Consider the following 17844-nt stretch of genomic DNA (forward strand, 5'->3'; position numbering starts at 1 on the left):
CGCCTCTACTAAAAATACAACAATTAGCCGGGCGTGGTGGTGGGTGCCTGTAATCCCAAATATTCGGGAGGCTGAGGCAGGAGAATGATTTTGCTGCCTCAGCAATCATTACATGTGATGAGTCACATGATGGATCACATTACATGTGATAGGTCACAATGTAAGTGTAAGAAAATAGTTGCTTATTGAGAGCATAGACATTAACAGTCAGGAATGATGGTGATGCCAGGGAACCACAGATTGTCCACATGGGTGGCTGAGAGAGTGGCATCTTTGCTTTTGATGGTTCAATGCACACAAACTTAATTTTATGCAAAAGTTATTAAAATATTGTATAAAATTACCTTCAGGCTGTGTGTATGAGATGTGTCTGAAACATAAGTGAATTTTATGTTTAGGCTTGGGTTTGATCTCCAAGATATCTCATGATGTATATGCAATATTCCAAAACTCAAAAAAATCTGAATCCAAAGCACTTCTGGTCCCAAGCATTTCTGATAAGGGATATTCAACCTGCATCAGTTTTCCTGTTTGTTCCCTTTGACTTCTCTTCCACGCTGCTGGTTTCATCATATGTCTGGTGAGTCCTCCCTGTCTGTTATGGAAAGGATTCTATGATTAGTGTGGATTTCCTATGCTTCTGTGTAGGAAGGCCTGTTTCCTGGGGATAGGTGGAAGAAGGGGGTTTGTCCAGGGCTTGCATACAAGATTTCACTCTAGATCGCTTCTTGGCCTTTTGGTTAAGATCAAGTGTAGAATCTGTTCTTACCAGTTTAATATGCTGATATGTCCTTTATCTGAGGACAATATAGTAAATGGATTTTTTGAGCAGGGAGATGGAATAGGAGCTTGCTCCATCCACTCCACACGTGGACCTGGTATTGCAGTACCTCCAGGAATGTTCAACCCTCGGGGGATATTTAAAAAAAAAAAAGATTTCAATCTAGAGGCTACAGGCTGCAGATGCTGCGGGTGCTCAAATGAGAGAGCTCTGCTGCAGGGAACGATATGTGAGAAGCGTTGGCTTTCTCCAGCCGCTCACTCAACTTTTTGTTAGAGAAGAATTCTCTGGTTTGTCTGCACTTCTTTCCTCTACCTGGGAATAAATGAGGGTGTGCACTGTTTCTTCACAAGGGTGTAGAAAGAGGACTGAGCTGTCAGGGGGGTTCTATACGTAGAATTTTAATTCGATTTCCCCAGTTTTCAGCATAATTTTTCACTCTTGCTTTCCACTTTACGTGCCAGTGTCAGACACAGACTTTTTTTTTTTTTTTTTTTTTTTGAGATGGGGTCTCACTCTGTCGAGCAGGCTGGAGTGCAGTGGCATGATCTTGGGTCACCGCAACCTCTGTCTCCCAGGTTCAAGCGATTCTCCTGCCTCAGCCTCCTGGGTGGCTGGGATTACAGGTGTGCGACACCATGCCCAACTGATTTTTGTATTTTTAGTAGAGACAGGGTTTCGCCTTGTTGGCCAGGCTGGTGTCTAACTCCGGGCCTCAAGTGATCCGCCTCCCTCAGCCTCCCAAAGTGCTGGGATTATAGGCGTGAGCCACCATGCCTGACCTAAATTACGTATTTGATAAGGAATTAATATCCAAAATACACGGAGAACTCCTAAAACTCAGCATCATAATAAACAACCCAATTCAAAACTAAGCAAAGGACATTTCTTGGAAGAAGGTATACAAATGGCAAATAAGCATTTGCAAAGATACTCAACATCATTAATCATTAGGGAAATGCAAATCAAAACCACAATGAGACTCTAGTCTGGCCATATTTTAAAAAATTAAAAGGAAAACAAATATTGATGAGGAAGTGGAGAAATTGGAACTCTTGGAGAGTGCTGGTGGGAATGTAAAATGATGAAACTGGTGTGGGAAACAGTCTGGCAATTTGGCAGGAAGTAAAACTTGGGATTACCACATTATCTGACAATTTCATGCATAGTTATATACCCAATAGAATTAAACGCAGCTACATAAATATCTGTACACAAATGTTCATAGCAGCACTATTCACAATAGCCAAAAGATAGAACCAACCCAAATGTACATCAGCTGATGAATGGATAAACAAAATGTGGCATATGCACACAAAGGAATATTATTCAGCCATGAAAAGGAATGAAGTACTGATACCTGCTACAATGTGGATAAGCCTCAAAAACAGTATGCTAAGTGACAAAGGTCAGACATAGAAGGTAACATATTATATAATTCTATTTATATAAAATATCCAGAATGGGTAAATTCATGAAGACAGATTGATGGTTGCCAGGGGCTAGAGGGAGGGGAGAATGGGGAGTGACTGTTTAATGGGCATGGTTTTGCTTTTGAGAGGAGAGTCATGAAAATGTTTTGGAACTTGAAAGGAGTGGTGGTTGCATAACATTGTAATGTGCTAAATGTCACTAAATTATATACTTTTAAAAAATGGTTGATTTATGTTATACGCATTTCACCTCAACAAAATAATAAAGGAGCTTAAAAGAAAAAACATGTCAACCAGGGTTGCAGTAGTCTGATGCATTGCTTGGGCCTGGAGGATGCAATTTCAGGGTGGTTCACTCACATGGCTCTTGGCAGGAGGCTTCAGTTCCTTGCTGGGTGTTGGCAGGAGGCTCAGTTCATTGCCATGTCTGCCTCTCCATAGGGTGCAGGGCTGTGTGAGTGGACTGATTACACATTAGCTGGCTTTCCCCAGAGATAATAAGGAAAAAAGAGAAGGAGCAAAGAGAAAGCCACAATGCCTTTTGTGACCTACCCTTGGGATCCTAACACTGCCAGTTCCACTGCATTCTTTTCGTTAGAGGTAAGCCACTAAGTTCAGTCCACAATCAAGAGGACAGTTAGGATTCATAGTTTAAAGGGAGCAGTATCAAAGTATTTGTGGCTATTTGTGAAAACCACCACAATTTCTTTTTATATGTTCTTGGGTTTCATTTGTTAATATTTTGTTAAGGATTTTCATCTATGTTCATGAGAGCTATTTGTTCAGTCTTCTTTTCTGTTTTTGAGACAGAGTCTCGCTCTGCCATCCAGGCTGGAGTGCAGAGTCATGCTCTCAGCTCGCTGCAACTTCCACTTCCCGGGTTCAACATGATTCTCATGCCTCAGCCTCCCAAGTAGCTGGGATTACAGGCATGTACCACCATGCCCAGCTAATTTATTTTTATTTTTATTTTTGATTTTTAGTAGAGATGAGACATGATTTTGCCATGTTGGCCAGATTGGTTTCAAACTTCTGGCCTCAAGTGATCCACCCACCTTGGCCTCCCAAAGTCCTGTGATTACAGGCATGAGACACTGCACCTGGCCCATAGTCTTCTTTTTCTTTAGCTTTGGTGTCAGGGTAATACTGGCTTAATAAAATGAGTTGGAAATTGTTCTTTACCTTTCTATAATACTTATTTATAGAATTTGTGTTGGATTGTACTAGCCCATTCATTTTCGTTAAATGTTTGATAGAATTTACAAGGGACTTCATTGAAGAAATTCTGGGGAAACAATGTGGGCCTGGGATTGCCTTGTGAGAAGATTTTAAATTACTAATCCTAATGGATAAAATTACTAACTACAACTGATGTTAACATATTCAGATTTTATATCATTTTGAGTCAGTTTTAGTAGTTTCCTGGCTAGGAATTTGGTGCATCTAACTTGTTTAATTTATTGACAAAGTTGTAATAGTTCCTTTTAATTCTTATGATTTCTGTTGGGCATGCAGTGATGTATCCTCCTTCATCTTGATTATTTTGGAAGTTTATATCTTCATTCTCTTTTTCTTGTCAGTCTAGCTAAACATTTATCAATTTTGTTGACTTTTCAAATAACCAACTTTTTATGTTTAATTGATTTTTCTATTGTTTTTATTTTCTGTTTTATTGATTTTGGCTCTGGCTCAATCTTGGCTCACTGCAGCCTCCGCCTCCAGGTCTCAAGTGATTCTTCTGCCTCAGCCACCCAAGGAGCTGGGACTACAGGCATGCACCACCACGCCCAGCTAATTTTTGTATTTTTAGTAGAGACAGGGTTTCCCCATGTTGGCCAGGATGGTCTCGATCTCTTGACCTCATGATCCACCTGCCATGGCCTCCCAAAGGGCTGGAATTACAGGCGTGAGCCACTGTGCCCAGCTGCTCTGATCTTTACTAGTTTCTCTTTCCATTTAGTGTGGGTTCGATTTGTTCTTCTTTTTCTGGGTTCCTGAAGTGGAAGCATAGGTAATTGATTTGAGACTTTTTTTCTTTTAAAATATAGGTGTTTAGTGCTATAAGCATTCCTCTAAGTATTATTTTAGAGGCATTCCATTTGTTTTGACATGTTGTGTTTTAATTTTCATTCAGTTTCAATATTTTTCTAATTTCCGTGATTTCTTCTTTGATCTATGGGTTATTTAGAAGTGTGTTATTTAATTTCCAAACCTTTGGATATTTCCAAGATTTCCCTATGTTATTGATTTCTACTACATTGTGACTGGAAGAAGTAAGTTTACTAAAGCTATCCAATTTAAAATAATGTAAATAAATTGAACTGGTGTTTCCTAAAGTTTTTTTTTTTTAACTTTTATTTTAGGTTTGGGGGTACATGTGAAGGTTACATAGGTAAACACGTGTCATGGGGGTTTGTTGTACATATTATTTCATCACCCAGGTATTAAGCCCAGTACCCAATAGTTATCTTTTCTGCTCCTCTCCCTCCTCCCACCCTCCCCCATCAAGTAAACCCTGTCTGTTGTTTCCTCCTTTGTGTTCATAAGTTCTTATCATTTGGCTCCCATCCTAAAGTTTAATGTGCACATAAACACCGGGGCATCTTGTTAAAATGCAGATGTTGATTCAGCAAGTCTCAGATGAGGCCCGAGAATCTGCATTTCTTTTTTTTTTTTTTTTTTTTTTTTTTGGGACGGAGTTTCACTCTTGTTGCCCGGGCTGGAGTGCAATGGCGCGATCTCGGCTCATCTCACAAGCTCTCACTGCTACTGGTCCTGGGGCCATACTGAGTAGCAAGATTTAAAGATGATGATACTTTTCAAAATACATAGTATTTAATTTCTTAACTCCATTTGTCTTGTTATCATTTCCAATTTATTATTTTTAGTAATTATTACTACACATAAGAGTCTATTATTGGCTGGGCGTGGTGGCTCATGCCAGTAATCCCAGCACTTTGCTGAGGCGGGCGGATCACCTGAGGTTGGGAGTTCGAGATCAGCCTGACCAACATGGAGAAACCCTGTCTCTACCAAAAATGCAAAAAAATTAGCCAAGCATGGTGGTACATGCCTGTAATTCCAGCTACTCAGGAGGCTGAGGCAGGAGAATCGCTTGAACCCGGAAGATGGAGGTTGCGGTGAGCCAAGATTGTGCCATTGCACTCCAGCCTGGGCAACAAGAGCGAAACTCTGTCTTAAAAAAAAAAAAGTGTCTATTATTATAGTGCATTATAGTTCTGAGAGATATTTTTTACACTTTATCCCACTCATTTTTCACAACTGTTAAGTAGGGAAGGCATGCATTGGCCAGGTGCAGTGGCTCACACCTGTAATCCCAGCACTTTGGAAGGCCTAGGCGGGTGGATCAAGAGATCAGGAGCTTGAGACCAGCCTGGCCAACATGGTGAAACCCCACCTCTACTAAAAATACAAAAATCTGCTGGGGGTGGTGGCGGGCACATGTAATCCTAGCTACTCCAGAGACTGAGGCAGGAGAATTGCTTGAACCCAGGAGGCGGAGGTTGCAGTGAGCCGAGATCGCCCACTGTACTCCAGCCTGGGCAACAGAGCAAGACTCCATCTCTGAAGGAAAAAGAAAAAGGCATGCATTTATTTTATTACTTTTCCAGGGCGAGGAAACTGAGCCTCGGAGAGGTTGAGACTGGCTTGATGTATTTCACATTTCGTCATTAGACCATGCGCCTTCCTTTTAATGATATTATATATTTGTGAAGCTGACTTTCCAGTGTTTGCTGTGACAAAAAAAAAAAAAAAAAAAAGTACCGCTGAAGGTCCATGGCGGTGCAGGCAGTGAAGATGTCAGTTCCAACCAGACTCCGGATTTGAGAAGTTGTGGAGTGCCCAGTAGACACGTTCATATTTAACTTATTTAAGGATGTTTATTTTAGGAGGAAGTAAATTTTTTAGGAGTTATGTGTACTTTTTCAGTGGCTACTAAATACTTGTGTTGTGGGAACCTAATAATGGAAGTTTGGGGTATTCTTGTTGGCCTAGGGGGTGCTGTGAAAAATTACTGAGATGCTCAGGGTGCAATGAGCTGAGAAAGTTTGGGGAATTCTACTATAAATAAATAATCCCACCATATATATGGATCCATATATATGTCACATGTAGATATCTTTATTTTTGTATTTAAATATAATATATTTATTATATTACATATCTTTAGCCAGGTTTCACTTTGGAGTTCATAATTTTCTCTGTTTGCTCACATACATTACTCTATGAATTAATGAGTTGTTTTGGAATTGAAGCATGTTAGGGGAGGGGTGTGTGTCTTTTCTAGGTTTTGCAAGTACTTGCTGTAGAGTCTCATATTGTTGTGGGTGTTGTCCTCAGGGATATGGTGCCTTTTGCTAATTACACTGATGCAAAAACAGAAGAAGAAATTGCTAAAAGCCACAGGGGAGCGGGCAGCTGAACCAAGGAGCACATGAAAAGCAGGTTTCTCCAGACTCTGCCACACCCTTTGGGAAACTTATTAGGGGCAAAAAAATCCTCTAAGTCCTTTTTTTTTTTCTTTTGAGTCAGAGTCTTGCTCTGTTGCTCAGGCTGCTGGAGTGCAGTGGCACAATTTTGGCTCACTGCAACCTCCGCATCCTGGGTTCAAGCAATTCCCCTGCCTCAGCCTCCCGAGTAGCTGGGATTACAGGTGTGCACCACCATGCCTGGCTAATTTTTTTGGTATTTTTAGTAGAGAGAGGGTTTCACCGTGTTGGCCAGGCTGGTCTCGAACTCCTGACCTCGTGATACACCTGCCTTGGCCTTCCAAAGTGCTGGGATTACAGGTGTGAGCCACCACACCCAGCCAAAAATCCTCTAAGTCCTTGTAAAGCTTGATTTATGGCTTACTTTGGGGCAGGGAGAAGATGAAACAAAATTTGTCCTGAGAATTTAAGATGTCAACCTAACTGATTTATCAGGGCTTTCAGCTGCAACAGAAAGGATAACAACTAGCCCTTCAAAATGCTTGATAATGTGCCTAAGTTGGAATCAAGATGGAATCTTCTTGGATATCATTTTTTTCAACTTGAAGCTTCCCTATACTTATAAACCTTGATTGTTTTGTCTGAACAAGAACAAGACTTTTGAGCATTGATTTAGTATGATGTGTGAATAAAATGAGGTAATGAAAGCTAGTGACTTTTTTTAGTTTTATTTTATCTATAATTGATACATAATTATACATATTTATGGGGTACAGTATGATGTTTTAATACACGGTACATTGTATGATAATCATATTAGCATAATTAGCACATTTATCACTTTAAGCATTTATTATTTCTTTGTGGTGATAACATTCAAAATCCTCTCTTCTAGCTATCTTGAAATATATAATGCATTACTATTATTAATAGTTATAGTCACTCTATTGTATAATAGAACACCAGAACTTATTCTTCTTGTCTAACTGTAACTTTGTACTGGTTGACCAACCTACCCTCCCCAGGATCTGGTAACCACTATTCTCTCTGCTTCTATGATCAACTTTCTTAGATTCCATATGTTGCTGGGTGCAGTGGCACATGCCTGTGGTCCCAGCTTCTTGGGAGCCTGAGGCAGGAGGATCGCTTGAGGCTGGGAGTTCTGGGCTGTAGTGTGCAATGCTGATTGGGTGTCCACACTAAGTTCGGCATCAATATGGTGACCTCCTGGGAACAGGGGACTACACCAGGTTGCCTAAGGAGGGGTGAACCAGTCCAGGTTGGAAACGGAGCAGGTCAAAACTCCCTTCCTGTTTGAAGTGGGATTGGGCCTGTGACTAGCCACTGTACTCAAGCCTGGGCAACATAGCAAGACCTCATCTCTAAAAAAGGAAATTTTAAATTTTTTGTATAAACTAATATTTTTAATAAAATAAATTTTTTTAAAAGGAAAAAATTTAATTAAAAAACTAAAAAATAGATTCTACATGTGAATGAGATTACTCACTATTTGCCTGAAAGCTACTGATTTTGGAAGTCCAGAAAAATGGTGCCTACTATTCTCATGATGGCATTTTCTGCCAGGGTGTGAGCTAACATCTGGCAGACAGTGCCCTCTAGAGCTGTTCCGAGAATGATAACATAAATACAGATCCCCAAGCTCTGCCCCTCTCAAACTGAATCAAAAGTGCTGGGCATGCAGCCCAGGTTTAAGTATTTTAAAAAGGCCCCCAGATGTTTTAATGCACATCCAAGATTGAGAACCACTGACATAAAGCCCTTTGGTGTTTAATACATTGAGTTTCTCATATTTCTAAATTTTCTCCTGAAATCACACTTCAGAGGACCTTGATAACAGGCCTTGACTTTTTAAAGTTTTTAATTTGGATTATTGGTTAATACACACTTGAGTCAACAGGTTGAAGGTTAATTCTACCCCAAGGAAAAAAGTAAAACTTTTTTGGTTCAAGAAGCCCAGCTCTTATCTTACAGGAGAACATGGAGAGAAATGGCATCGGCCTATTCAGAACTCTTCTGCCCACCTAGCCGGAATCAGCAATTTAGCATGCAATCATAGCCATAGTTCACGTCTATAAATCGGTCAGCACCTGGGGGGCTATATCTTTGTCTTAGGTCTCCGTGTTGCCCTCTGCAAACCTCTGTATTGCACTTGGTGAGCAGAGCGCAGTGTGGACCCCACAACCCTCACCCCCATGACTGGCGCCTTTGGGAAGTGCCCACCCTGCCCAACCTTACCCTGCAGTTCTCCTAGGTCCAATAAAATCTCAATTAATATTCATGCATGCACTAATGTATTCAACACACATTTGCTGTCTTTTGAAGCAGTGGGGCCAACCCGATTATATTTTCTGCATTATAAACACCTTCCAAGGCTCACCTTCTCTCTCTACCTCTCCATTTCTGGTCCTAGCTGAGGTCCTGTCATCTCTTACCTGGGCACCGGCAGTGACTCCCTAATCAGATTTGCTCCTTTTAGTCTCATCCCCTTCAAACCCAGCCCACACACTGGCCAGAACCATCTATTTGAAACTCAGATCTGGGGAGTGGGGAGGGATAGCATTAGGAGATACACCTAATGTAAATGACAAGTTAACGGGTGCAGCACACCAACATGGCACATGTATACATATGTAACAAACCTACACGTTGTGCACATGTACCCTAGAACTTAAATTAAAATAAACAAGTAAATAAATAAAATAAAAAATACAACAACTCAGATCTGGCCAGGGCTAACCCCTGCTCGACACCCCCCAGGGGCTCCCGCTACTATGATCTGCAATGGCTGGTTAAAAGGGACTAAAACTTTCAGGAGCTGGTCTCTGACCACTTCCTTAGCAGCCATCCTGTTGCTCCCAACCTCAGTGGATCCTCGAGCAATGCTGATTGATGGCTTTGCACACAGATCCCTTACAGGGATTGTTTTAATTACCTCCTATTCATCCTGCTGGTGAGAAAGGGATTCCTGTCCCAGGGTTATGGGGATGGCCAAACACAGGACACCTCACACTGGACAGATGAGATGACGGCAGTTTATAACTCACATTCTGGATCAGAACACAGCATAGCTTGCAGGGCCACAGGGGCTGCACTTGGGAACAGAGTGAACAGCCAGGGTCTGGAGTCAGGCTTTGTGCTATCAAAAGGGTAGGGTGATTCCTGGTTCCTGCAGGTGAATATGATGGGCTTGTTTGAATAATTTCTCAGGCTGACAGGGAACTGACTGGCACCCACTGCTCAGAGATAAGCAGGAACTGCACCGTGTTTGGCTAGGGGATCTTATCCAAGAGAGCAGAAGGGAGGGGGATTTGTGGTTAGAGCATTCTAGGCTCTCTCAGTTTGACCAGATGTCACAGCAGCACTTAATATTGAACCCAATTCTAGGCCTTACATCACAGGCAGACAGGTGAGCTCCACCTCTGTGGGCTCCTCCATCTCCCCACTCCCACTTACTCTGGCTAACTCCTGGTCAGCCTTATTTTTCAACTCTGATCTCCTCTCCAGCAGGCCACTTCCCTGGCCTCTCCTATCTAGCTGAGTTGCTTACCTATCCTAGGTACTCTTAGTGCCTTTTTTTTTTCTTTTTTTTTGAGACGGAGTCTCACTCTGTCTCCCAGGCTAGAGTGTAGTGGAACTATCTCAGCTGCAAACTCCCTCTCTTGGGTTCAAGTGATTCTCCTGCCTCAGCCTCCTGAGTAGCTGAGATTACAGGTGTGTGCCACCACACCCAGCTAATTTTTGTATTTTTAGTAGAGACAGGGTTTCACCATGTTGGCCAGGCAGATCTTGAACTCCTGACCTCAGGTGATCCAACTGCCTCAGCCTCCCGAAGTGCTGGGATTACAGGCATGAGCCACCGTGCCCGGCAGGATACTCTCGTTGCACCCTCTTACCCATGTCATAGTCTAATAAAAATGTAGAGATGAGTCTCTAAATTTAACGTTTTATTTGGGATACAAGGATTGCAATTTGGGGCATACACATAGACTAGGTACTCTTTGGTGTGTCTGAAGAACAAAGAGAAAGTTGGGGGTTTTATTTTTAAAAAGAAATGTTGTCTGTGGTCTTGAAAGAAAGTTCATGGGCATTAGTAAAGTTGTGGGGAGCTGGAAAGCTCCAGTTGGTGAGCCACAGCCCTGGGTAAAATTAGTCTTTGAGCTGTAGCAGCTATTGGGTAAAGCTTGTCCAAGGCTGGTCTTGTTTTAGCAGCTATTGGGTAAAGCTGGTCTTAGGTTACCACAGGCAGCTTTAGCTGCTGGACTTGGAGAGAATTAAATTTTTGGAGCAATGCTATATGCCCCAAGTGCTTTTCCCTTCTGGCTTCCCAACTCTGTTTTTGTTGGGTATGACAAGAATGACCCAATTTGTATAATCAATTTTCACACTCGGAAGTTAGCAAACTACACTTAACCATACTCTGTCTTCTCCTCTACAATGTCGGCTCCTTGCGAACAGGGGCCTGGCACAGTTTATTTGTTTTCAAATCTCTAGTACCTGTCCAAGGAAAGGTGGTAAATTTTAAGAATGTAACTCAAAAATTCTAATTTACTTTTGCTACCTTTTATACCGTAAGAAAAAGCAAGTCCATTGGAATCCCTCAGACAAAACAGACAACAACAAAAATTTCACTCTACAGGGAAATTATGGGGGAAATTACATTATTTAAAAAATGGCTGAGTGTATTTGCTCACACCTTAAATCCCAACACTTTGGGAGGCCAAGGCAGGAGGATTACTTCAGGCCAGGAGTTCAAGACCAGCCTGAGCAACATAGTGAGACCCTACCTCTATAATCTGTATATATTTTAAAATTAGCCAGGCATGGTAGCACACACCTATAATCTTAGCTACTCAGGAGGCTGAGGTGGGAGGATTGCTGGAGCCCAGGAATTCAAGGCTGCAGTGAGCCGTGATTGCACCATCACGATCCACGCTGGTGACAGAGTAAGACTCTGTCTCTTAAAAAAAAAAAATTGTTTTGTGAATATGTCCTCTCCCTACTCCTTTTCTTCACAATGTTTGGCTGGGTGCACATGAACACTTGCTCTCAGCATACCTTGGCGATTTTGCTGCCCTCCTCTTAAAATGTTAAGCATGAGGTCAAAGAGAGTTTATAGTTCTGAAGTACCACTTCACATCAGTGCGCTGGGAACTCGTCCTCACAGCCAGGAGCTGAGCTCTGCTTTAATTTCACACAGAGTTTATTCACATTGGCAATGGATGCTCTGTCCAGGTTCGTGAATCCAGTGGATTTGTTTCCTTCAGAGCCTTCTAGTAGGAAACAAATATCTCAGAGACAAAGTTTTATAATCCCAGACCCACTGGTAGAGCAGAATTCAGCATCTCATGACAACTAAGGAGCAGAGCCAGAATTCAAACCTAGGTGTGTCCAGCTCCCAAGACTACGCAGAGTGGAGTTAGGCCAGAATGTGGAACGGCCACTGGCTCTCGCAGAAGACCAGTATGGCAGAGGGGACAAGCTAGCAGCCTCGGGCCCCACAGGACCCAAAGACAAATTTTGTTTGAATTGTGCTGTACTTACAATTTTGTTCCCATTTTTTTTATTGTGGTAAAATATACATAACATAGAATTTACCATTTTATCCATTTTAAGTGTATAGTTGAGTGGCATTAAATACATTCATAATGTTGTACAACCATCTCCAGAGCTCTTTTTATCTTGCAAAACAGAAACTGTATCCATTAAATGCTAATTCTCCATTCTCTTCTCTCCCAGCTCCCGGCAACCACCATTCTATTTTCTGTCTCTGTGACTTTGACAATTCTAGGTGCCTCATAGAAGTGGAATCATTCAGCATTTGTCTTCTTGTAACCGGCTTATATCACTTAGCATGATGTCTTCAAGACCCATCCACATTGTAACACTGTCAGAATTTCCTTCCTTTTTAAGGCTAAATAATGTCTCATTGCATACACTCATATATGTCACATTTTGCTAATCCATTCACCTATTGATGGACACTTGGGTTCCTGGTGCAGTTTGGCTACTATGAATAATGCTGCTACAAACAGAGGTGTATAAATATCTGTTAGTATCCCTGCTTTCAGTTCTTTTGGAAGTATACCCAGAAGTGGAAATGCTGGATCATATGGTAGTTCTATTTTTAATTTTTTGCAGAACTGCCATACTGTTTTACACAGTGGCTATAACGTTTTACATTCCTACTGACAGGAAACAAGGGTTTCAGCTTCTCTACATTCTCACCAACATTTGTTATTTTCTTTTTTAAAAATAGTAGCCATCCTAATGGATGTGAGGTGGTATTTCATTGTAGTTTTGGTGTGTTTTTCCCTAATGATTACCGATGTTGAGCATCTTTCCATGTGTGTATATAATTTTTTAAAAATTAGTCGTCAACATGAAATACCTGCAAATTTCACAATAACTCCAAATTCCTGACTCCTCTTGACAAAACAAGAGATCTGGCTCAGCTGGGCACTTATTCCCACAAGGCAGCAGTCAGCTGCTCGGGAGGGCGGCTGCTCTCTAGAAAGGCCATGCATTCTCTGGTTTACTGCAGTCCCCACCACTCCCTGTTGCCTGACCCCAGGTGGCACAAAAGTTTGGGACTCCCTAGGAGATGTTAGCAGTACCTCAACTTGTCTATGTCTTCAGATCTTCAGGCCAACAACTCACCCTGGCCTCATGCACCCCTACCCTGCCCCTGGGCCTTGTGAAAACTGCCAGAACAGCTCCGGAGACCACATCTGACTTCTCCACATGCTTCTTGCAATCACCTCTGAACAGGAGCCAAAAAGTATTTGCCAAGTGAGTAAGAGAATGGAGCCTTTCTCCATAAATCTTAACAAACCAGTTAAGAATCTAGGTGTGACCAGGGAATGACATCTTGAGCCCAAATGATTTCAGGAGAGGCTGCCAGAGGCCTTTTTGAATGAAGAGCAGCCCAAGCGTGGCTAAGCCAGGCACGCAGCCGCGTTTCTGGCATTGTGCGTTCATGGCAAAGGTTTGATGAGGCTTTCTTGAGGTGCCAGAGTGAGGAGACCAGAGTTGCTGGGGCATGACCCTTCTATTGTTGCAGTAACTGGACAAATACGTGGAGGGCTTTTCTAGGTGACTAAGGCCCTAGCAATGTCCTATGGGGTGGAGCTGGTGGGTGTTCCCCTCTCCCATGGGTGGCAGCCAGTACCCAGGAACTTTGGCCGGGGACGCCAAGACTCAGAAAACAAAACCTGGGACTTTGCATGTCTGAGAAGATAGGCAGGATCCTCCACGCCTCCTCCCAGACTGAACCTGGTGAATCACCCAGCGTATCCCACTTCAGGAAGGCAGGCGCTGAAGTGTCTGTGGCAAACCCAGAGAGAAGAGAAATTGTCCAGGCTGCCTTCTTGGCACCTCCCAGTCTTACCCTTTAAGCGAGGACTTAACAACATCAGCAGAATGGAAAGCAGCCTCTCCTTTCTACCACCTTGAGGATGAGTACCCATTTCACAGGACAGGAGGATGGAGGTTTGTGTCCCAGTGACACGTGACCCTGGACATGAACTATAAAAGCATTGAACAATTAAAGGTCTAGTTCGTCATCTTGAAATTCCAACTTTCTGGCTAGGTTAGTTAGGTGCAGTCTGAATCAATTATGGTTTTAGCAGAAAGATGCTGTAGCTTTCTGGGGCAGCAGCTCATCATTTTGCAGACATAGGCTTGGCTCCAGAAATACTTAAGAGGCCCATGGGACATCAGAGTAGACAACCAGCTGCTTTATCACAAAGTTGATTGTGCACCTGCCTTAAGTGCTTCCTACAAGCCAATCACTCTTCTACACCTTTGCCACATATTGATACTTTTGATTATTACCACAGGGCTTTGAGGTCTGATTGAATTCCAGGATGAAGACGTCATTGGGGCACCGACAGACAATGCCTATGGCAAAGAGTGCCCAAGGCAGACAGCTCCCAAGGCGCAGTGCTGGGAGCCATCCTAAAAGCTTGTTCTTTCAACTTCTGCAGTATTAGGGTTGTGTGTGGTTCCCATAAAAATAGCTACCTGCTTTCCCTGCCCTCCGAGCACTATTCCACAAGCAAATCCCTGCCCCATGCCCCTCTTTTTTCCCAAATGAATCAAGAGCACCTATGTCCGTTATGATCTTTACTCCTCGCAACGCAGTAAAATGGGTGTTGCTCTAATGCCATCATGAGCTCCGCTGTTCAGAGCAGAAAACAGACCCAGAGAGATTTGGTGGTATGGTCACTGGCATAGGCGGGGAGGCCGAGGAGGGCACTGCCTAGGTCTCCCTGCCCGGGCCGGGGTTTCTGATGCTCTGCCCCCAGTGGGTTACCAGCAAATTCATGGTGGATAAATAAGCTTATTGATAACTTCTAGATGGGCAACTTCAGATAATTGACAATATCACTCCCTACTCGTCTCATGTAGCAAAATCTTCTTAAATAATATTTTGGATTGACATTATTGTAAAATATGTTACTATATTTCCTGCATTTTTTCTTTCTTTTTCCTTCCTCAATTGCCATATTTTATTTTAGGAATTTTGATGGAAATTTTTCTAAAATAGATTACACAATTTTTTATATCTTTTTTTAAGAGTAGCTTTTAAAAATAACTTTAGCATGGAAAGTTTCGAAGATACACAGAAATGGTTCAGAGTTGAGTGAATCCACAGCACCCATCGCCCAGCCTCAATTGCCATCAGTGGTGGCTGGTCCTGCCCCCAACATCCCACTCAGTGACATCCCCCTCCACCCACAGAACTGAAGCAAATCCCAGACATTGTATCATTTCACTTCTAGATATTTAGACATGTATCTGCAAAAGATACAATTATTTTTATCACAATTACCCTACTCTTTTTCTTTTTTTTCTTGAGACGGAGTCTCACTCTGTTGCCAGCTCAGAGTGCACTGGTGCGATCTCAGCTCACTGCAACCTCTGCCTCCCAGGTTCAAGCAATTTTCCTGTCTCAGCCTCCCAAGTAGCTGGGACTACAGGTGCATGCCACCACACCTGGCTAATTTTTGTATTTTTAGTAGAGATGAGGTTTCACCATGTTGGCCAGGATGAACTCGATTTCTTGACCTTGTGATCTGCTGCCTCAGCCTCCCAAAGTGCTGGGATTACAGGTGTGAGCCACCGTGCCTGGCCAAAATTTCTTAATATTTAATATATTCAGTTGTATTCAAATATTCAATTATATCATACATTTGTACATTTTTAGCAGAATTTTTTTTCTTTAAAAAAAAAACTCTTTATTTTAGGTTCAAAGGTCCATGTGAAGGTTTGTTACATAGGTAAACCCATGTCATGGGGGTTTCTTGGACAGAAGATTTCATCACTCAGGTATTAAACCCAGTACCCAATAGTTATCTTTTCTGCTCTTCTCCCTTCTCCCACCCTCCACCCTCAAATAGACCCCAGTGCACCCTGGAGGTTGGCTTCAGAATCCAATGTACGACCCCAGCATGCTGTTAATTAGGTAATAGTTTAATACAGGGAAGACAGATTCAAGAATGCTGGCTTCCATTATTCTCTGTGTCTCTGTGTGAATCATTTCTCTTTTACCATTAGCAAGGGGAACAAATTATACTCCTTTAATAGCATTTTACAATTCTCTGTTGAAAATGAGGATAGTTCAGATTGTTACAAGCCATACCAGGCCTCCTTTGAATTATGCAAATCCCAGAGTTATTTCAATATGAAAGAAATGTTTTTAGTTTTTAAATATGACTAACTCCAGGCAGAAGTGGAAACTGGTACAACTACCTTGGAAACCCAATTGGCACAGTTTCCTAAAGCTGAACACATCCATATCTTTGGATACAGCAGTTTCACACTTCTACATGTATACTGAAGCAAAATGAGTGCATAGGACCACCAAAAATACCTGCAGGAATGTTTTCAGCATTTCTTTTTGTACCATCCTCAAACTGGAAACAACCCAAATGTCCATCAACAGAGGACATCATACATCATTAGAGAAATGTGATTAAAACAGTGGTGGGATACCACTACACACCTATTAAATGACCCAAATCCACAAAATCCAGAACTCAGACAATACCAAATGCTGAAGTTGTGGAGTGACAGGAACTCTCATTCATTACAACACGGATGAATTTTTGTGGGAATGCAAAATGATACAGCCACTTTGGAAGACAATTTGGCAGTTTCTTACAAAATTAAAAATATTCTTACCATTTTATCCAGCAGTCGTGCTCCTTGGTATTTACTCAAAGGAGTTGAAAACTTATGTCCACACGAAAACCTGCGCACAGATTTTATAGTGGCTTTGTTCATAACTGCCAAAACTGGGAACCAACCAAGATGTCCTTCAGTAGGTGAATGGATAAATCAACTGTAGTTCATCCAGACAATGAAATATTATCAGTGCTAAAAAGAAATGAGCTAGCAAGCCATGAGCAGACATGGAGGAAACTTAAATGCCTATTACTAAGTGAAAGAAGTCAATCTGAAAAAGCTATACACTATATGATTCCAACTATGTGACATTCTGGAAAAGGCAGCAGTGAAAAGATCAGTAGTTGCCAGGGGTTGGGAGGAGAAGAATAAATACATGGAGCACAGATTTTTTTTTTTTTATTATACTTTAAGTTCTAGGATACATGTGCATAACGTGCAGGTTTGTCACATATGTATACATGTGCCATGTTGGTGTGCTGCACCCATTAACTCGTCATTTACATTAGGTATATCTCCTAATGCTATCCTCCCCCTTCCCCCCATGACAGGCCCCCAGGTGTGATGTTCCCCTTCCTGTGTCCAAGGGTTTTCATTGTTCAATTCCCACCTATGAGTGAGAACACGTGGTGCTTGGTTTTCTGTCCTTGCAATAGTTTGCTGAGAATGATGGTTTCCAGCTTCATCCATGTCCCTACGAAGGACATGAACTCATCCTTTTTCATGGCTGCATAGTATTCCACAGTGTATATGTGCCACATTTTCTTAATCCAGTCTATCATTGTTGGACATTTGGGTTGGTTCCAAGTCTTTGCTATTGTGAATAGTGCTGCTATAAACATACGTGTGCATGTGTCTTTATAGCAGCATGATTTATAATCCTTTAGGTATATACCCAGTAATGGGATGACCGGGTCAAATGGTATTTCTAGTTCTAGATCCTGGAGGAATCGCTACACTGTCTTCCACA

The 17844-nt window shown here is 42.1% G+C and overlaps 1 non-coding gene across 1 annotated transcript; it reads left to right on the forward strand.

Moving 5' to 3' along the window:
• The first annotated feature begins 720 nt into the window (after window positions 1-720).
• On the forward strand, window positions 721-911 carry LOC116461580 (U2 spliceosomal RNA). The gene has a single exon (XR_004246115.1). It is a non-coding gene; the product is annotated as a U2 spliceosomal RNA (small nuclear RNA).
• The last annotated feature ends 16933 nt before the right edge of the window (window positions 912-17844 follow it).

This window comes from Hylobates moloch, unplaced genomic scaffold, assembly GCF_009828535.3.
Source record: "Hylobates moloch isolate HMO894 unplaced genomic scaffold, HMol_V3 SCAFFOLD_21, whole genome shotgun sequence".
Classification (NCBI taxonomy): domain Eukaryota; kingdom Metazoa; phylum Chordata; class Mammalia; order Primates; family Hylobatidae; genus Hylobates; species Hylobates moloch.